Consider the following 22,813-nt stretch of genomic DNA (forward strand, 5'->3'; position numbering starts at 1 on the left):
CTGTAATATTAAACTTCTGAATGCTTGAGGCTGTTTTGAGGTGGAGAAAGGTCTTTGGGGAAGTGTGGAGTGGGTTAGGGTCCTCTAGAAATTGCTTTGTAGCAAAGGCAGCATTTGTATGTGGAAACGTTTTAAATTAATGTATATTTCCAGTGTCCCACATAAGCTTGCTGACATCCTCTTAGCTGTAGCTTGAAAAGTTCCATTGAATAGGCATGTATATTTAAGCGGATAATATATATTTTAACTTGTTTTCCCCACCACCACCACCTTGATATTTGGAGACCTCTTTGAGTTTTCCCAAGGAAGAAGGATTGGTGGTTAAACCACCTTGGGGATTGTAGATCTGTGAGAAGAATATCGATGTCCTAACAAGTCTCTGCACCCTTAACAAGCTACAGTTCCCAGAATTCATTGGGAGGCTGTTTAGAGTTTATTGCTTTAAATGTGCATTACAGATGTGGGCTTAGACTCAGACATTTGGGGAAAGATCACAAATATGCTACACTGGAAGAGAAGGGGAGGACCTGAGTTGGGCCAGGGTCCACTGGCTTATGAGAGTTCACTGCCCCGGCCCAATAGTTGCTTTAGGGTGACACTGCTGCTAATGAGGCAATGGCTGTTTCTCCATCATGCTGTACTGCTGCCCAGCTGAGATTTGAATTGCACTGTAATAATAGAAAAATGTTGTAAGTTCAGTCACCTAGGGAAGAGTTTGACTAGAATGAACTACCCGAGAAAGATCTACAATACTGGATAAACTCCACATGTGCATACCATTAGAACCCAAGTTTCTTGCCAGAGGTGATGTGTGCAAAGGTATGTTGTGTGCCAATCAAGTCCCATGTGCAGATAACTACCGTAATTTTTGCTCTATAAGACTCACCTTTTCCCTCCTAAAAAAGTAAGGGGAAATGTGTGTGCGTCTTATGGAGTGAATGCAGGCTGCACAGCTATCCCAGAAGCCAGAACAGCAAAAGGGACTGCTGTTTTCACTGTGCAGCGATCCCTCTTGCTGTTCTGGCTTCTGAGATTCAGAATATTTTTTTTCTTGTTTTCCTCCTCCAAAAACTAGGTGCGTCTTGTGGTCTGGTGCATCTTATAGAGCGAAAAATACGGTACTGGAAAGTTCCAGTGCTTCAGTAATGCTAATGGCTGCAAATGAAACTATGGAAGGTGGCACATTTTGAATGTTTCTGAATCTTAATTCCAACTCCAGTATTTTGCCTGCAATAATGTGTTTTAATAATTTCAATTTGCATTTGTTTTGTTGTGTGTTGACACCCAAACCCAGAATAATGGCAGAGGTAGCTTCATGTCCTTGAGAGGTCATTCCAAGAAGTGAGACCCCCAGAAAAAGTTGCAAAGCACTGGGAAATAGTATAAAGGTTATTTGCCACAACCCTCATGAAGAAGACTTAAGATAAAGTAATGGTGGGATGGTTATAAATATTAACTTTAACAACAGAAAATCTGCAAAACCAGTTAATCAAATTATGAAATTATAGGCAGGTGGGTTTCACTTAACATCTAACAGGGAAACATCTCTCAAATTCCCTGGGCATGCTAAAGAGCTGCATTATCCCCAGTCCTGGATTAGAAGAAAATGCTCCCTCTGGGTAAGTAAGCCTTGGATAGCTGATCCCAACATGTGCACCCAGAGCCCACTTCACCAAGGCATGCACTCCAGGCTTAAAGGGCACCCTCAAGTAAAGGCTATGGAAGATAACCCAATAATGCCTCAGGGTGCCTATCCATTAAATTCTTAAGTTCCCTTACCTGCCCTCACTAAATTCCAACCCAAGCTAGTAAATACACACCAAAAGATAAACAGGATTGCCCGACAGTGCTTAGTAAGTGAAAAACAAGAGAGTTCCCCCAAAATTCCTGCTCCTCTCCTAATAAGGGAACTAGGAAACCTAACACTGTATGGGAAGGGAGGGTGCTGCAAGGAAGAATTAGAAGAAGGAGCTGTTAGGGCCAGCACTGGCTTAAATAGTTGGCCAGATGTCATTTTCCTTTGGACTAAAGTTCTCTTGTGATCCCTAGACCCCTCTCCTTGGGAGCAACCAATTGAAGTTGGTGTATGGGAACAGCATTTTAAGTTAAAAACTAGAACATTGACAGCCCTCAGCCACTTTGTAACATTAATGAGCTAAGCATTGGTTCAGTAAAATATGAAAGGAGAATTTTCTTGGATGCCAAGATGTTAGTTTGGGGCAAGTACTCTTTGGTGAGACAACCCCGGTGTAGATTTAAAATCACAGAACAGGCAGTAAAGTAAAGTATGAAAGTATAGGCTGCAACACGTTTAAGATATGCCCTTTAAAGTGAGTTTCCCTTTTCCCCCAGCATAGGAAAAAACCACATGTTTGGTAAGTTAAAAATGGTTTACTTACAAACTCTCTAAAGATCAGATTCATGTGCTTTTCCACACATTAGTTATTAAAGATGCACAGGTAGTAAAGCATAGCTTCATTACATAGTGGTTAAAGTTCCTCAATTATTGTTATAGGAACAAAAAACAGACTTATGAAAGCCATTCTCGGGCAGATTTCTTTTCACTTTTCCCTTGTGACCAGCCCAAAAAATATATTGGAACAATCTTTGTGAAAATTGCTGTGATACACCATTGCATATTGGTTATCAATTAACTACTATTGCAGATTAAAAACCATCAGATGTCAAGTACTGTAATCAAACACCATTAAGCTGCAAACAGAGGTATCACATAAAATATTTGAGTATCCAGAGACATAATCATTTTTAAAGGTTATTTTTCGAGGAGAATCTTGGGAAGCAAATTCATTTTTCAAGAACCAGTTTTCAGAAAAGTGTAAACAGAGATGAAACCCAACCTAGAAATCTTTTAACCTGGCCTGCAGTCTGTTTGCTTTCACATTTCAAGACCAGTGAAGATTTAAAAATGCACACACATACACAGAGGCAAAAATTTTAAATCAATAACAGTAAAGACTTTTAAAAAACAAGCCAGAAGGCCTTTGTTTAACTGAAGCCCTGCTCGGGTGGCATATCTGATTCAGATATGATTGTTCAGTGTTCATTTATTCCTGAACACCAAGAGATTATGGGGGGAAAACACTCTAAAGATTTAATTAAAATCTGTTCTTTTGCATTTAATACTGCCTAATGCTTTTAATTAATCTGAATATCCTTAATTATGCCTGTAATTTTTAACTATGTGTAAATAGCTAATTAAAGTATTAGACCATCCTCAAATGGGAGCCAGAACGAAATATCCAATATTGCATGTGGCTGATTAAAAAGGATTACACGTGCAGCTTTAGGTGCAGGTGGTTATCAAAACCAGCCAGGTTACTTTTAACACAGTTTGGCTACAAGAGGTCGGGGTGGGAGGGAGAGTCTGGTGTCAAGACTAATTTGCTCAGAATAACAGGATTTGTGTGAGAATGTACTGTTTTCATTCAATCTAAAGACCATCCACCCAGAGACAGCATCAGTGAACAGAAACATCAAGAAGAATGCTGGATAAAGTGTGCATAGACCAGCTTTCCAGAACCCAGAACCCTCTGTCTGTTGGACTACAACTCTCATCACCCCCAACCAGTGTGGCAAAAGGTCAGGGTTTATGGGAGTTATAGTCTAAAACATCCGGAAAGCACCAGGATGAGGAAGACTGGTGTGGACTATATTTATAGTCTCTGTTCACAGCTTCAGATGAACTTGTGGAGATAGGGTGGGTTCAGCAAATAGAGTTCCTCCCTCCCTGCACACATGAATCCCTGGGAATAAACAGAGTTAAAAGCATTTGTCCCTTTCTCTTGCTGGAGGGGTACTCAGTTCCAGCTCCCTTTGCTGTTGGAGTAGAGTGAGAGTTCTTGTTGGCTGTTGTGTCTGGAATGCCTGTGGCAGAGAAGTGTTAGCAATGTGCTCTCTTTTGTGCAAAGCACCTTTTCTCCCCCCCCCCCCAGGCTTCCCCTTTCTGAACTCTGAGTGGCCTGAAGTGTGTGCGGTCTAAGGCCAAAGAGAGGTTGCCCCATGTTGCGTCCCTAATGTTCTGTGTAATGGTGCCCCTGTGTGGCATTTATGTACCACTAGTTGTGTGCTATGATATGATTGTGACTTTCGACAGCCCCCATTTTGTTATAGTGGGGCGGTCAGCATCATAGAGGGCAGCTTTTTTGCTTTCCCACTGAGGTCAATGGGAGGGAAGTTATTTGCTTTAGTTCCAGGGCCCATGCAGAGTTCCATCATTGTTGGGGATGTGGCTGTGATTTTGAGATGGGAAACCTGTGTCCAGTCAAATTCTGTGCTTGGCCAATGGTCAGGGATTAAAGGAGTTCTAATCCAGGAACATCTGATTAGGGCCACATGTCTTCCACCTCTGGATGCAACATAAGTGTGGTCCTCCATTGTCCTGCCCCTGGTATTAACAGCTATACAATCTTATAGCAACTCCACTTGTGTATTTTCAATAGCGGAACAGCTGTCTCCATGGAGTGTTCACCAGTGTATAACTGTTATGTCCAAAGCATATTCTGTGTATCTTTGGTGTTGAAGGGCTTCAATCATATCTTGTAACCTTTAAAACAGTGCAGAGGAATGTTGTTCGGTGGTAGATCATCTGCTTTGCATGGAGAAGGTCTCAGCTTCATTCCCTGGGATCTTTAGGTTGGGGCTAGGAATGTCGCTCACCTGAAACCCTAGAGAGCTACTGCCAGTCAGGGTATACAGTTATGAGCCATATCGATAAATGCTTTGATTGGGTATAAGGCAGTTTCCTATGCTCCCATATTTTATATCCGAGAATACAATAGGATTACTCCATTAAAGTAGCATTGGATGCAGCTGAATCTTAATCTAACGTTGTGAGAGTTCACATTTATAAGAATGAAAGGAAACAGAGTAGAATAATGGTAATAGATTAAGCCTGAAACTTACACACATTTAACTTGTGTGCATTCAGTTTTAAGCAGGTGGCAGAGAAAGAAAAACAAATTAGAAAGAGGGAGGGAAAGGGGCTTTGGCAATCCTACCTGCCATTGTACCAACTGTGTTTTGGCTATATGCAATTTGAGCTTTAGGTGTGATCCCCAGACAGTAACCCCCACATAAGTTGCGGTCTCACTGTATTACATTTATTACATTCTCTGGTAATATATCGTGATCACAGCAGATTATCTCAATTCAGTCCAAACTGGTGTACAAAGAGGAAAAGAGAATATTTTAATATTGTTCACAAGCAATTGCATATATATATATATATATATATATATGCATGCAAACTGCTTAGTGTCGTGTGTGGGTGCATGTGGGTGTGTGGGTGTGTGTGGGTGTGCATTATGTGGGTGGGTGTGGGTGTGGGTGTATATATATATATATATATATATATATATATATAACATGACACTAAGCGGTTTGTATAATTAATCTTCTGTCTTGCACATTATACTTTACACAGGTGATTGCTTTCTTTTTTCTTTTCTTTTTTTTACTTAAAGAATCCCCTTCAGACCCTGGAAAATCTAAGAGGAAAAGTTCGATTTCCTTTGTATTCATTGACATTTTGATGTAATTAACTGAAATGATAATATCTCCCTAAGGAGTGGGCAATTATAACTGGGTCAGGGTGTTGTTGTTGTTTTCTTTATGTCATGTCGTATTCAAAACTGTGAAGTTCTCTCCTAAACCATATTAGATTTAGGCTTGGCATGTCCTTTCCCTAATCTAAAAGAGCACAGGCTGTTCACAGGATTTCAGCCTACTGCTGGACATGGGAACCTTTGAGAAAACCCTTAAATGACTCATTCAGTATGATACAGGCACAGCGCTTGAGTACAGACAGATCCCTACAGGGTTCAAATAAACCCAATTTTTACCTGCCCCCTCAGTTCAGGGGGGCATATAGAGGCAGCACAAAGAGCAATTCAGAGAATTAGGAGGTCTTTGTATGCTTCCCACATCACTTTGTGACCTTGTGAATATAAGATATATTTTTAAAAAATCCTAAGCCAGAATAGACCTCTGGGCTCACCCTTTGCCTTGAAAGTGTTACAGCCAGAAAATCTGCTGCAGATATAAGACCTCTATATAAGTGTCATGCTTTTCTCTACCCCACTGATGCCATGGGGCACAAAAGGTTCCTTATGCATGAGTTAAATGGAGGGGGGGAGAGGGAGAAGAGGGAGAAGAGTAGGAGGGGGCAGAAGTGGGTGATAAGCAGAGCAAGGAGTGGGACGACTCCATCACCCAAATCTATATTTCTGCATCCAGGCAAGCAAGAAGTATTATTCAAGAGCACATCCCAGTGAGCAAAAGCACATGAGAGGCTATGGAGCAGGACTGATGAGTGGCACAGCCTTGGGTTGTGGGGGGTGGCCCTAGGAAAGATCCAAGTGGAAGGCAGAGAAGTCTGCAAGGGCACATACTGGCTACCCTTGCCTTAAGCACAAGTAAGGCAGGACAACATGCATGCATGTAATGTTCAGAGCCTAAATGAGTGTCCACTCCCTCCCCCCACCCTGTGCTTCTCACCTTGCCCCATGAATTTACCTGGCCAGATCACTGAAAATGTGTGTGATGAGTGGATAGGGGTAATGTAGAACTCTTATGCATTTTTTTGGGGGGGGGGTCAGAAAACTTGTAGTGTATGAAGCATCTCTATGTAGCATAGAGACTGTGAAGATGGTCTGGTAGCTGCTTCCAAAAGAAAGCAGGTTTTCTCTTTTTTAATATTTATATTTTATTAAGAAATCAGGTTTTATTGACTTTGACATAGAGCACCTCTCCCCGGCACACATTATACTGCAGTGCCAGAAAATGACACCGAAACATTATGAACATCTGCCTAGGAGGAACAGTTTTCTGGAAGCTTCTGATGCAATTTGCAAACAGCTGAAGCACTGGAAGAAATTATGCTTATTTAGCAAATCAGCCTCCGAGTATAACGAATATGGGAAGGGAAGTGTGAGGGAGATGAACAACAGGAGTATATAAAAGAAAGACAAATGCTTGCTGCCGTTGCTCATTGGGGTCTGCAGCTGCAGCTTTCTAAAGTGGGAGGGAGGGGTATGTCTGCACTAGCCATGTGCCAGGCTTATCCATCTAGTTCTACACAGCTCAGATGTTCTCTTTATGATGCAGCATGTGACTCTTTCACTGGGCTGCTTTGAAGGTAGGCACAGTCTCTCACTTCTGGTCCAAACCAGAGTGCATATCCATGGAAGGTAGGGACAGATTGATATGTCAATTTGTCTTGGATTCTCATATCCCCCTTTTTATTTGTTTGTTTGTTTGTTTGTTTTAAAAGTCACAATGGAAATTATTTTGCATTTTCATGCAAATTTCACCTAATATTGTACGGCACACAATCTTGCCATACTGGTTTTTGGAAAGCTATATTCTTAATATAATGTAGTGTTTCCCAAACTTGTGTCTGCAGCTGTTTTTGGACCATCATCCCATCATCCTTGACCACTGGTCCTGCTAGCTAGGGATGATGGGAGGTGTAGTCCCAAAACAGCTGGAGACCCAAGTATGGGAAACACTCATATAATGCATTCCTGCATGTTATTTTCACCAATATATGCATTTACAGGCATATTTTAACTTCGTATATGTATTTTTGTACACACTACTTAGCAGAAGAACTGCTGTCCTTTGGTTTGAATTGAAAGTGTGAATTAAGTAGGTCCACCTTCAAATGTAAATTGGATCAAATTTCTCTCCACCCCTAATCGAGAGTGATGTAACCTTTGTAGACAACAGAACACTAAGTGTTGTCTGCTGGCTTGTTGACTGGCTGCAGTAGTTTGTGCCAGAGGGTGAGAACATATTGGGTGAGAGTATGTACCTAGCTGAGATATAAGGTGGCTTGACTGATGGTTTTTCTGTTTCCACGTTACAGGGTTAATGACAATTCCTAATGGCTATATCCAGTGTGATTAATGGGTACTTTGCGATTTCTTTTTTGTTTTTATACTGTTTTGAGTGACTGCATATGTATTGTAGTTTTATTTAGTTTCTTTTATAAAAAAGAAACTCTTCACTGCTTGGGGGTGGAGGTGGGGCTTTTGACCCATTTGTGGCCTATAAATAAGGCATAACATAACAAGTGGCCAGCAGGGTTTTTTGTTTTTTAAAAGCTAAAAGTTGAACAACAAGGGCCTCTCATTATGGGAGATTGATTTCCTTTCAGGTAGGTTCAAAAAATCCTTACACACTGCTGGTACATGTGTTTGACCACCAAATATACTGGATAAATATTTAAGCCTATCAGAGACAGGAGTTGAGGCTACCTGTGCTGATCTCATTTCATTTAAATCCCAGGACACCAGTTCCCAGAACTTGTCTTCCCTCTGTTCCATTATTGCTAGTCCCCAATTCCAGATACTGGGTTTTCAGGTTTATTGTTTTTGAACCTATTCTTGTATTCCAACCTACATTTGATCAAATTTTCCATAGATTCCTCAATTGGATTCTTATGAGAATTCCTAATTGTCTTAGCCATAACTTTCTTGGCTGCTTTACATTGACTATCAAATCATCAGTTTTGAGTAGACTTGTTTCAGGTTACATTGTTATTAACTTTAAACCCATAAATTCATTTGAGTTTAGTCCCAAGTAAGTGGGCCTAGAATTGTTGCCTTAACTGAAATGGGTAAAATGGGTTGTATCCAATTAAGTCCTACTCAGAACAGATCCATTGAAATTAATGGATCCAAGTAGGTCATGTCCATTATTTTCAATGGGTCTACACTCAGTAGGACTCACACTGGATACAACCCCATGTACCACTAAGGAGAATCTTACCAAATTCTCTTTGGTAAGAATCCTGAATACATGTGGCAAAAATGGAAATCTGTGACAAAATTATAATTTTGCCATGCAGCTTCTCCAAAGATCTTTGCACTGTAGCAAAGTATTCAGCCTCATGATTTTGAGTTTAAATTTTTGTTATAGTTTTAATCTGAATAGTAGGAGTAATAGATTAAGCAGTTTGATGGGAGTGCCTCTCAGATTACTATTTTGGCATTTTATTGTATTTATTTATGTTAAAAGTGTGTAAGTCCCAAAAGGATGAGACATCTGTGTTCTGAAGTTCAACTGAAACCATTCTATATATAGACGCTTTTGCACAAGAGGGAACTGTTGGAAAATTCTTCCTAATCAAACTGAAGCAGTGTCGAAGGGAACAATGTGTGAGCTTGCCAGCTGGATTTTTATACAAGGAGATTGAAAACATAATATAATGGAAAAAGGAAATGGCCCTCTCTTCCATTAAAGACCAGCCACAATGGGGAATACAGTGCTCTGTATATTAGCTCTTCAATTTTTGTAATTCCATTACACTTCTCAGCCCCTTTTGTGAGAGGCGTTTTGAAGCCAGATCTATAAAATGTGGCCTATATTTTTCCCCTTGTACCAATAATCAAAACATTCCAACTTCAGTCATTTCTACAACCCATGCACTGTGTTTGTAGCAAGAAATGCAATTTTTAGATTAACAGACACATACCTTTTTATGGGAGGAGGGGGTACACTGTCTACAGGACAAACATATGAATAGAAATTTCAGAAATATATCCCATATTAAAAAAAACAGCAACAACAACCACACACACAAATACCCAATGAAATGCTGCAGAAGCTTAAATACCTCATAATATATCATAAGGTCAATGCAGCATTTATTTGCTTATATCTATTTAGAAGGTGGGGAAAATAACAAAATCTAAAATAAAAAATACATGCACTGACATTTTCCATGGCAGGCTGATAATCCCATGGTTTTCAAAATTGTTACGTTCAGTAGCATTTCATTAGTATACTTTTCATTGTACTTATTATTATGCATTATTAATTCAGATCTGTGCCTAGGAGATGTACAGTATGTAATTATTTCTCCTTTCAAAACATAATAGCTTCACACGGTGCTTGTTTCAGTCATGATATTTCATCTCTGAATGTGCCTTCAAACATTCTGGAGCTCTGACAGTAATTTGTATTTGAACAGAAAAGCTGTCAAGAAGGGGCTGTGCTACTATCCATCAGATTTTTAATCCTGACCATACTTTAATGCCAGCGAGCTGGCTGTCCAAGGCACTAAACAAAGATTGAAATTATGCCTTCTGTTCTTTCACTTCAAAGCTGCAAAGTTAGTCTGGAATCCAATAGACCTTTATTATACTCTATTAATTTCGTATTAGTTCTCGGCTATGCCAGATTCAGCTGAAGTGTCACAATGGTTTAAGCATGCAGCCCTGACTCAGAGATCAAAAAAAAGAATCTGTCACTTTCCATAATTTTACAGGAGATTCTACAAATGTAAACCCCTTTTCATCCTGCCACCCTTTTAAGTCTTTAATAAGTTTTCTTCTTCTTCAGCAGTTCTGCAGAATCTTAATATCACTCCCAGAAATACTAAATCATATTGTAACTCTCAGCAATTTCATCAGCAATTTAATTAAAGGGTAATTTATACTTAACCTTTACAAATACCTAGGATCCTGTGTTATTGTTGTTGTTGTTGTTTTAAAAAAGTAGATTTGTGTTCAGGACAGGAGGCAAATCTGTTTGAGAATGGATTTGATAGAACTTTTGGACCACGCTAGATAAACTGAAGCCCAAGAAATGAGACGTTCTTGACAGGCAAATTACATGTGGATTATCTTCTTGTTAAAATTTCATCACAGAAAATAGTCTAACTATTAACCATGCAAGTACTTTACACGAGAGATTAGCATATTTCCTTACAAAGGGTTACACTTAATTTGGATGCATTGACTTTTTGCCACACGGGCTGACCTTTATGTCTAATCAAAGTACTTTTATATCCAAATCCCCAACCTTTTATCTCTCCTGACAGCTTTTAATTTGAAGGTCCATAATAAAGTCTATTAAAATTCAACATGTGCCAGTAGGATATGGCTGGGCTAGCACAGCTTCAGATATAAAACTTTGACTAAGTCACAGTACATTCTAATGTATATCTATTTTCAGTTTGCTAATGGTCTGGAAGACTGGAAAGGGGTTCATGTTTTATGTGTGATGCAATTAGGTGGTCTTACTGTTTAAGTTCATGCATCATCACATTGTGATATAAAATTTAAATGATAGAAGCCAAGGAAAATAATCTGGAGCAAGGACCACAAACATCTGGTCACTTCTACAAGATATGCGACAAGATATGACAATCTATTTCAGCCTATTTTGTTATGTTCATAATTCTTTATTGAGTTTGTCAGCAGGATGCAAAGGTAAAACCAATATGTCAGGAGAAAAGAGTTAACCAACATAAGGTTAATTTGCTTTGTGACCAGTCATGACAAAAAATCAAAAAATTTTTGGAGGTAATAAAGTCATCTTTGTGGCCAGCAAATCTGAGGGAGAAACTAGGTAAAACACTATTTACGTCATTAGTACATGCTTGTTATGATAAATATGAGTTGCGGGGGCAGGAGGGGCGGGGAATCAATGCAGGGGATTCAACCTTTGCCCCCACCACAGTCCTCCACATTTGCTTGAAAAACACACAAGGGCATGAACAGAGCAGAGTGGGACCGTGCTTTTAGCCCCATGCCTATCACAGGGTCTCCTTTTTTTAACGATTGCCAGTTGTGCATGGTTGTCTGAATAGACAAAAATCAACATATGAGCTCCTCCTCACTTGTAGAGGTTCCATAGGATCAGGCCCCCACCCCCCGCCAAAAAGCAGGTGTTCTGATAGCATAGTCCCCTACAGATGTGGAGAAACAATATAAGGCTGTTGTTCTTTTTCTAAAACAAGGAGACGGAACATTGGATGTGGGCATAAATGTGGGACTCTGTTCTCTCATAGGCCTCGCAAGTGAGTAACATGTGCTCAGGGCTTACAGTGTTCCGGGGGGGGGGGGGGAGGTTAAAGGAAAGTGTAAGGCACCATTGCAAAAACACCAACCTTTTTTTTAAAAAAAGGGAAAAGAAAAGAAATGGTTGAAATGTATCTCTTGGGGACACTTGGTCATTCAGGTGATGATACTGAAAATCAGTATTTAAAGGTGCATAATTAATCCAGGCACAAATGCAAGCAACGATCTAAAGCTCGTGGGATATATCAAGAGCAGCTACTGAACTGCCGCCTGCTAATTAATGCATGACCTTTTAAAACTAAGTCTGGTAATATAGACTGTTAACTGGTCATGATCTGTAGTTATTGAACTGAGATAGATTGCATTTCAGAGACTATTGAAGCAGAGCCTTATTAGGCCATTTGTTAAAATATCTAAATTCTACTTTTAGCACTTTCTCTCTTGACTGGCATGTTTAATATGCGTAGAAATCTCTCCCTTTTTCTTCTTCTTCTTACTTATCCAAGCTTGCTTTCCTTACTAAAATATATTTAATAAATTTTGGAATACTTGGTTCTAGGTTATAATCCGAAGGACTGGCAGGGTGCTGAGGAGTGGGTGGCAGAAGCCACGGGACCTGAGGGAATGGGGCAGCAATTTATGGATTTTGTGCCTCCCACGAGGCAGGAGCCAGATCTGGAGGGAGGAGAAGAGTCTGAACAGAAGGAGATGGGGAAGGGGGTGCAGGACATGGGGCAGGAGCCAGGGATGGAAGAAGGAAAGGACACACCAGGAGCAGAGGAAGAGATGGTGTCTGGGGTGGCCAGCAGAATCCTCTCCTCTGCTGTCACCTAGCACCAGGAGAAGCTTGAAGCAACAGACACAGAGCAACTTCAATGTAGGAGTTGTACATTGCTTGCATGCATGCTGTCAGATGGGGGTACTTAAGTTTGGGTGGAGGCAGGGTGATGCTGTCCAGCTCCAAGCACAAGCCTGTGGAGTGGAGGCAAGCTATTTAGTTGCCAGAAGTGTGTACTTGCATTTTCCCCTAATGATGCCTAAGCAAGCAACAAATAGAGAAGTATATACATCTTCCATTTGGGAAACTTTCTGAGGCAATGGAAGGCATGTTGTAATGCAACTGGGGGGAAAGAGGGCTGTAAAAACACCAAATATTAGTTTTTGGACTAATTAATATTGTAATTGTGAGTGGTTTTTTCTTGTCTGTCAGAGTAGTTTTAATAATAACAGTAACCTGTTATTTAGTAAAAAGCATGTGCAATATAAAACATAAAATATCAATAAAACCAATGACAACCTTTAAAATTTGAAAAAAGCAGCAGGGGCATTGAACAACTTAAGAATGGTAAACAATCAAAGCCTATTGAGATAAGATTGTCTCTTGCTTCCTGTCTTAACTCAAGCAGTGGAGGGGATACTTTTCCAGATCTTGGGCACTGCAGCTCAAAAGGCCAAGTCCTTGCCTTGAAGAAACACGCCCCAGAAGGTCCAAGAACCCTTTATAAGAACTTAGAAATATGTATGTCATGAACACATGGGCTGAGAGTGGGATCATATCTGCTGTCTCCATTCCAAACCTCTAGAGAAGGATACCTAATGTGATCTCTTCCATATATAGTTGGAATACAACTCTTATCAGCCCCAACCAGCATATTGAAATGCCAAGCATGGTGGCTTTAGCCCAGCAACATCCAGTGGACATCATGTTGGCTAAACCTGCTCTAGAAATTAGCCCTCTTTCAAGCTCCGTGCAATGAGAAGGAGAGCAGGGATGAGCCAAATGGCTCCTACCTCTTCTGCCACTTTCCTGTCACCAGCTGCATTGCCTTCCACACATTATAAATGGAAATTCTGAAGGCAGTGGTCTGGAAGATCATGGTTCTGAGTTGCATAGGGAGTCTATACATCTACAGCAGAAGTTCCCTTCCAAACACATGGAGGGTGGCAAATCCAGCTGTGGAGGTCTACAGGACTAGACAGGGCAAATGAGCTAATAATTCCCCTAATACAATTAGTGGGGAAGTTGAATAAATGAAGAGAACTAGAGAGCATTCCTGCGTGATTGTAGATGATGCTGTTAGGGATGTCAGATGATTCTGCCAAAAATGGAAAGGGAAGTGAAAATTGCTGTTGTTTGCATGTTTGTCTGTGGTCAGGAATGGAAATCAGTCAAGTGAATATAACTGGTATTCATTCACATCACTAATATTCTGAAGTCTGCAATGAAATTAAATACTTTTTAAACATTTATTTTGATGTTTCCTTTACAATGAAACAAATGCAAGTTATGTAACTTACATCAGTGATTGTGACAAGTTCAGGTTAGAAGGGGCTGTGTTGTTACACCCCTAACTGCTGGGATATGAATGCTGGAAAAATACTCAGACTGATGGCATACCATCACTACATCCCAAAATTCCTGAAAACAGAAAGATAAACCTGAGGGAAGGAAGTCTTCTGATGTAATGTGCAAACATTCATGAGAACCAGCTCTCCATGCCCCCAAGAGTGGCATATTCTTGTGAAGAGGGCTAATGTACAAACTAATACATTTTCAGTGATGAGCCTTGAGCTTTGTTATTGCTAAGGAGGCTAAAGAGATTGCTTCCTGGAAACAGCTTTGAGCTGCTTTTCCAGTAAGCAGACAATTTTGCTGAATTATTTCAGACCTAGAAAATCTTAGATCAATGTCAAGCATTTTGTACTGCCAGCTAAAAAGATAAAATTATATTAGATGCATAGTTTTGCATACAAACAGTAATGCCATCCCTGTACCTTGGCTGGAATCCAAAGAGCTGTGCTACTTGTGTGATCTTAACCATGTCTACTCAAAATTGAGTCCTGTGGATTCAGTGGGGCTGAATGACTGGACAGGACTAAAACCCATGGTTAATGATTCAGAACTGGGTACAAGCCAGTCTGCTTTGCAGAAATTACAAGCAGGATTGCTAATTTTAAAAAGAGAAAGAAAGAAACTCTGGCATGTAGAGAAACGTATGTCCAGTGCTGATGTTCTAAACTCTGGAACAACCAACAATCAGGTTTTCTGTGACAACTTGGTTGTTCCTATATATGTGAGCAGCTAAACTGGCAGCTCCCTTCTAACACACCTTCTATGCATGGAATGTTTCTGCATAATTTTTTAATTCCCATTCTCCTCTTCTTTCTTGAAATAGCTGCAAGCAACTGAGAAAAACCTTTTAAACAGATGTCTTCATTTTCTGCCACGTGATTTAATAACAGAGCATTCCTAAGAAGGGTCCTAAGAGGCATGGAGCAGTCTATGGACTGTTGCAGGTGGAAGGTGCTCTGTCAGCTCCTGGCTGCTATCCCTGAGAGACACGAGTATGGTGACTTGCACCCACCCCAAACTCTTTATTTTAGGACTTTCTGCAGGCTACCATCAGTGGGAGGACCACCACTGTTAGCATGCCATCACCACCAATGCCACTCCTCTTTACCAGTCTGGTGGAGAGGTGGCTGTACTGTACCCTACCACCACTACCACCACCACCACTCAGCTATCAACATGGTGGGTGGGTAGGATTGCAGCCTAATAAACTAAAAATTGACAGGCAAAATAGAAACCTCTGCTTTGGGAGGAGCTTTTTGGCTTTAAAAAAAATATTGGAGCTCTACGCTGCAGTCATGAGTTTCCCCAACTAAATAAGAAGTAATCAACAATACAAGTCATAAACCTCAAAAGGGCCATATTGAGCTCCTTCTGCGTAGATAGTGGCTTATGGAGCTATAGCAGAGGAGCAAATGCAAGATGAAAGCAGTTTTATAAAATGATGTTCTATGCAAATAGATCTCTAATTCAGTGTTTCAAATTTTAAAAGATATATTAATGATTTAATCAAGTGTTAGTAGCCTCTTCAGCTTCTGCCAGTAATGACAAGAGTTTCCTTTCTAATGTTCACTTCCTGCTGTGCAAATCGGGATTTTAACAAACTACATTAGCTGCAGGCTCTTTGACATGGCATCACACTGAGATAAACACAATTAACAAGATCTATTTAAATGTTCTTTCTTCTGCATTTATTTATTAATGGGTTTTAAGACTTCTGACAATTTCTTTTTACAGTTTTCTAAAGTCTCTGTCTCCTGGACCCATTTAATCTGAAACATTCCTTATTTGGAGCACTATACCCAGAATCTATGGAGCTCTGGGCAATAATGGAAAGCGATCCCCTCCACCAATGTCTTACCTAAAAGGTTATATTGCCTTTCCTCATCACTAAAGTGAGGGATGGGGAATATGTGGCCCTCCACATGTTGTTGTACTAAAACTGCTGTCATCTCCAGAAAGCAAGGTCAACACTCAGAGATTATGGGAGTTGTAGACCAGGAATGGGGGACCTGTGGCCCTTCAAGCTGTTGTTGGACCATAACACCTAACATTCCTGACAATTGGATATGCTAGTTGTGGCTAATGGGAATTGTAATTCAACAAGTGGGATCATCTTAAAAGATGGTCCTGGTTGCGGGCAGGCCCTCAACCCAGTTTCCCCCACCCTGGCGTGGGCGGAGTAATACCCTCATGCCTGGGTGGCACCACAATCACCCCAGGCCTATTGTGGGGGGTATAAAAGCATGTGCCAAGCACCTGCTTCACGCTGCCGAACAGAGCTGGGGATCTTCCTCATCTGCATCGTTTGAGGCTGTAGCTATATTAAGCTTACAATTTTCTTTGCCTTATTTACTCACTTCTTTTACCCTTCTTTTATCTAGCCTTTCCTTCTGGTGCCTGAACTTCCCTCCCTGATCGTCCCACAGGCTCCACCGCCTGCATGACAATTGGCTATGCTAGTTGTGGCTAATGGCAATTGTAATTCAACAACATCTTCAGGGTCACAGGTTATCCATTCCTGATCTAGATAAATTGGTTAGTTTGCAAAAGTAGTTTAATCTCAGCTTCCAACTGGCAATCATTGAGCCCCATTTAGAGTTAGCAACCTAAAGCATTTGCCCAATGCCTTAGGTACAGTTGCCAACTCTTATCTACCACTTAAAATGTATAACAAACCACAGGCTGCAGTTTTTAATACACTTGCTTAGACAAAAGTCAAACTGAATTCATTGGAATTTGCTTCTCAGTAAATTATCAGAATGATATCACATTATAGTGTAGATAATATAATTGTGCTAATATCGTAAATAATAAATACAGTGACAGCAAACCTCTGCCCTCCCCGCAGATGTTCCCAAACTGACTCCAACCAGCCTCAGCCAGCATGGCCAATGGTCAGGAGTGGTGGGAACTGCAGCCCAGAGACATTTGGAGGACTGTTCCACATTCTTGAACTAGTCAATGCAGTTAGTTTACAATTATTGGACAGCTGACAATTTTTTGACCCCATCTGGAGCTAAGGACTCACAGGCTCCTCATCTGGGGGTTCACATGTTGTCCATTACAGTTGTACATAATGGTATATGCCCCCTTTCCTCAAGAGCATGACAACTGCACCAATCCATCAAATATTTCTTAGTAATCTCACCACTGACCATTCACTCCTCACTTCTTATCTAGATGCTGTCTGATCTAGGGGCTATCACAACATTTTGTGGGAGCAAGATGGAGGCTCCCTACAAGGTTTCACAGTCCATGAGTTCTGATCTTCCTGAGCTTTAAACCTCCACAACAGCCCCTTCTCAAGGCAGTCACCCCCCAACTTGTAGGCAGCAATGGAGTAGGGTGAAACTTTTGGAATCATCCCCATTCTCCCTCACATGATGACACTAGTAAAAGGAATTATAATGCCTGAAGAAGGTAATATTCTCTCCTTGATAGAGGCGCATTAATTCTATTTCTGTAGATTATATTTATTCATGATCATCAAAAGGAGTTTATTATTCCAATATTTGGCTTTCTAGAATTAAACTAAAAGCTTATAAGTCAAAGTCTGCGGTAGAACAAATGTGAGCACAGCCAGGATTTGTTTGTTTTTTTATGAAAGGAGTTTGTATTGCAAATACACTAAAATATATGGATCATAATATTGATGAGTGTGATGGTCTCGCTTCAAGCTGAGGAGGACTGTGCATGTGTTGCAAGGAGAAACTGTGAGATGCACACCATTTTTAAGTAGTAGATGTCTCTCTCTCACATAGATTTTTGAACAAAATTGTATCTAGGACAGATGGAATGTCTATATGTTGATTTATTATAAGATTCAGGCATCTTCAGCTAATTAACAATGAAGGGACAGATGTCTTAGTTGTGCATACCCCACCACCACCACAAGAAGAAGTGAAGCAGATTATTTAAATGTGTGGTGCTTGTTTTTACAAAGTAGGTGGCTTATTTAGTTCCAAAAATGTATTTTATTCACCAGGGCTTGATCCTAAGATAACCTATGGAAGTTTAACAGAAGGAATGTTTCCTGTCTCCTCCTTCCTACCATAGCCTGCTGTGAGTAAAGAAAACTCTGTCATGGAGCAGTGGTCTTCAGGTGACGGATGGGCTAGGAAACAATCCCTCTGTTAGGGTGCAGTGGTCCAATGCTGATTTTGGGTAAATCCATCCTCCCCCAGCAACCCCCATCAAGCATTGTTTGGTGGTGCCCTTTGATTAGGGACATAAGGAGGCAGAAATTTCTGTTCCATCCACTGTTGATCACAATCAGTGCTGTTTCTGTTCAGCTATACAGTTGGTCATCTGACAAAAACCTATATCATTCATCTCACTATCTGCAAATAGCCAAAATGTATGTAATTAATGTAATTGCATTTCAATGGAAGGGTAATGTCAAAAACTTTACAGAAAGTAATAAAATTATTCACATTGCATATGTGGGCAATAATAATAATAATAATAATAATAATAATAATAATGTGTGTGATTTCCATTCCTCACCTTGGATGAAAATGCAAATGGCAGATATTTCCACTCCCCATTTCTGTTTCTGATGCAATTCTCTGACATCCCTACTCTTGACCCTTCAGAGATGCTTTTTGTATTTGAACTCTGATCATGCCTCTTGTTTGGGTGGATTGAAGATAAAGAGGAGTGTGAGAGACACTAGTATACTGCACAAAGAGGAAATTTGGTCGTCGTCCCCGCATTTTCCTCTGGCCCTGCTCACCTCTACCATGTGGCCTTTGGAAGGCTGCACAGAAGGGAATGTAGTCCTCAGGCTGAAAAACGTTTCCTCACTCCTGATTTGAATCAAAATAGAGTGGGGAAGAAGGTTGAAAAAGAGGCATCAAATTTTGTAAGCTGGGATTGTTCAAGACCTTCCATTGTTGAATTTGTTATCTCTAGATCTTTCAGACCTGAGCTGGTCCTGGAACACTTTCTCACTTTAATAATAATAATAATAATAATAATAATAATAATAATAATTTTATTATTTATACCCCGCCCATCTGGCTGGGCTTCCCCAGCCACTCTGGGCGGCTTCCAAAAATATTAAAATAATGTAATACATCAATACTTCAGATGTCTTCTAAAAGTCTGGTAGTTGTTGTTCTCTTTGACATCTGATGGAGGGCGTTCCACAGGGCGAGCGCCACTACCGAGAAGGCCCTCTGCCTGGTTCCCTGTAACTTGTCTTCTCGCAGTGAGGGAACCGCCAGAAGGCCCTCAGAGCTGGACCTCAGTGTCAGGGCTGAATGATGGGGGTGGAGACGCTCCTTCAAGTATACTGGACACACACTTTCTGATTGTGTGTAGTGTTGCCCAACAGGTGCATTACTCATACTTGCTGTGAAAAGTGGATGACCTAGATGGTGATGGTCATATACCGAGTGTAGTGCCAATCTTCAGCTACTAGCAAGAGCAACAGAGCTGTAGTTATCTGTTGAGACGCCACTTATTCTAGCTGATTCTTCTTGCAGTAAGCCACAGGAGCCAAGATGCTGCATGAGTGGGTAGATCCCACCTGAAGTAGGCCATAGCTTAGTGGTTCAGATTATGTGTTGCATGTCCATTTTTAGCTCCTGGCAGCTCAAAAGAATCTTAAATAAGAATATAAGAAGAGCCCTGCTGGATGAAGCCAATGGCCCATGAAGTCCGGCATCCTGATCCCACAGTGGCCAGTCAGATGCCTGCAGTAAATCTGTAATCAGGATGTGAGCTGAAGAACACTCTCCACTCTTGTAGTTTCCAGCAACTAATAGCTAAAAGCATATTGCCTTCAACCATGGAGGCAGATCATTGCCTCCAAGGTCTATGGAATGCAGCCTACATCGCTAGTCGCCATTGATGGACTTACCCTCCATGAATTTGTCTAAACCTCTTTTAAAGCCATCCAAGTTGGTGACCTCCTGTGGGAGGCCATAGTTTAGTTATGTACTGCACGAAGTACTTTCTATTCTCTGTCCTGCATCTTCGAATATTCAGCTTCATTGAGATGTCCACGAATTCTAGTCTTAGGTGAGAGGAAGGAAAACTTTTTTCTCTTCACTTTCTCCATGCCATGCATGATTTTATGAAGTTCTATCATGTCACCTCTTACTTGCCTTTTCTCAAAACTAAAATCGCTTGCATCCACCAAGACCTTGACTCTGCTATTATAGCAGATGAATCTCATGGGGTGTCCAGAGCACAGTATAGTCCTGTTGTGTTGGATGAGTTTCAGTTGGTAAGGCCTGAGGATGTAGACAAGGTGCTCGGATTGGCCAGAGCGACCACTTGCAGCAGGGAGGTAACAGCTGGCTGGGTCAGGGAGGTGACCAATGCCTCTTGATCAATGAATCAAGCAATCAATCAAGAAAAGTCCTTACATGCAGTTTAACAGCTGTAGATTCCACTGTAACAATCCATATTTTGCAAATCTCCAGAAGCTCCTCTCCTTTCCTTTCCTTTCCTTTCCTTTCCTTTCCTTTCCTTCCTTCCTTCCTTCCTTCCTTCCTTCCTTCCTTCCTTCCTTTTTTTTTGGTAGTCACCTGTAGATTTTTCTTGAAAGGGTTAGTTTGTCCTCCCTTCAACAGTCGCATTACAAGCCTACTTCATTGTTGTTCAGTGCCGTGGAGAGTGGCAAATGCCTTCTCGGAAACACCCAGAAAAATGGTCATTTAACATTTCCCCCATTCCAATCAATGTGCAACAGGTGATGCAATTGTTCTTGTTATTCCTTTCAAAACAATCTTTACATTTCAATCAAGGTGACTGACACAACAGTGTAGTCCAATACTCACTCTCAGTTTGTCAAGGAGTGGCTATGGATCAAATACTGTTAGTGAGAGGAATTGATCACTGTATAATTAGTGCCAGTGGACACGTGTAGCAACTATGAAAGAACTCAATTAAGCATGCTGGCAGCAGGAACAGCAATGACTCAAACAATGAAATCTCCCCCTCAGGAGACTGATTAAATTCTTCCTTGGGTTAGGGGAAGGGAGGGGTGGTGGGGGTGATAACCTATATTTTTATAAGGCAGTCCTGAGAGCTCTTGGTTTAGCCTAGCAGGGAGATAGGATGGGATAAATAAACAGGACACAATATGCCCAGGGAAGAAGCTCAGGTTGACTGCAAATTTACTGTCTGATATTAACAGAGCAATCATATGTACAGAAAGTCAGTGTAAGTTCCAAGCTGTGCTCAGAAGTGGGGGTATCGCTGGCTGAGCTGGCAGAGTGGAAACAAACCTTTAAAATAGCATTACACCATCCTTTTCGCTGGTGTTGTTCTCACCGGGCTTTGTTGAGCTGAAACAGGTTTGAAATAAGTGTCTCTCCTTGCCCCATCCCACCCTCAGCATTTTTGAGGCTTATGCTTGAGAGAAGGTGTGGTATAGTGATTGCAGTGCTTGACTAGGACCTGAGAGACCAGGGTTCAAATTCCCACTCAGCCATGAAGCTCACTGGGTGACCTTGGGCCAGTCACTCACTTTCAGCCTAACCTTCCTCACAGGGTTAGAGCCACAGAATTGTAGAGTTGGAAGGAACCCCAAGGGTCATCCAACCCCTGCAATGCAGGAATCAAGAGGTAGAGGGGGGGAAGAGGGGGGGATCTACTATGAAACTAATGAAGCTTAAGCTTTGGGGCCCCTAGTCATGTTGTGGCCCCAAAAGTGACTTCCGTCCACATTGCTTTAAAATTTTGGGTTTAGTAGACCAAATTTGATTCACAGAACTCAAATTGATTATTATTTTGTTGTTGTTGTTGTTGTTGTTGTATATACTTCAACAATCCCAAAGTTTGTGAGTCAGTAGCTGGAGCTTGGGGATGTGTGCAGCCCAGCCCAGCCTATTTAATTGGGTGGCCAGGTGTTGGCCAATCGTGGGCCCGTATACCTCTCCCAATGGTGGTCTGTGTGGGGCCTCATTCCATATTGGGGGCAACTCCCTAGCACAAGTTCGACCCCACCAGGTTCCTATCAGGTAGCAGGAATTGCCTGATGCAGAATGCATGCCCAATGCCTTTGCCAAACCTACTCTTTCCTGTGATCAAAAAAGTTGAGGCCTATTTCAACCCAATACCAGTCTCCTGGGTCATTCCTGTGGCCCTCCCTTCACCTGCCACAGCCCTTACTGAAGAGGATACCAGAAAACCCAAACAATTGTGGTGTCTGTCATGGAACAACCCTACTGAGGAAGATAACAGTGGTTACCCAGACCTTGCTGCTGTTGTGAAGGGGTCCCCACAACAGTTCAAGCTTGAGGGTCCACTACTGCCACAACCTTCAGCTCCTTGGAAAGATGGGGTATAATTGTAATAAATACAATAAGCTCCACCAGTTTAAGTTCTGCTGGCCAAAGCGGCATAGCTCCAGCTGATCCAGGTTGAAGGAATTATGCCAGTATAGTCCCCGCTGATCCCTGACAGTCCAAGGTCTTCCTATTTTTCAATTCACTCATCCTGGTGTATCTTGATTTATTATTTATAAAATTATTATTTATCAATAAAAAAATAAATATGCTTAGAAAGTTGAAGGAATTTTAATCTGTTTTAGTATTTTAACTTTTGTATGTTTTAATGTAGTGTTGTGTTCAGATGAAAGGTTTTGTATGCCAATGTAAGAAAGTCATATCAT

At 41.0% G+C, this 22,813-nt stretch overlaps 1 long non-coding RNA gene across 1 annotated transcript in view; it reads left to right on the forward strand.

Annotated features, from left to right (window-relative positions):
* The first annotated feature begins 7,054 nt into the window (after positions 1–7,054).
* LOC308468881 overlaps positions 7,055–22,813 on the forward strand; it is a 211,996-nt gene continuing 196,237 nt past the window's right edge. Inside the window, exon 1 of the long non-coding RNA XR_013981928.1 lies at positions 7,055–7,156. This is a non-coding gene — a long non-coding RNA (uncharacterized lncRNA). The remainder of the gene's footprint in view (positions 7,157–22,813) is intronic.

Source organism: Podarcis pityusensis, assembly GCF_964106645.2.
Source record: "Podarcis pityusensis genome assembly, chromosome: Z".
Taxonomy (NCBI): Eukaryota; Metazoa; Chordata; class Lepidosauria; order Squamata; family Lacertidae; genus Podarcis; species Podarcis pityusensis.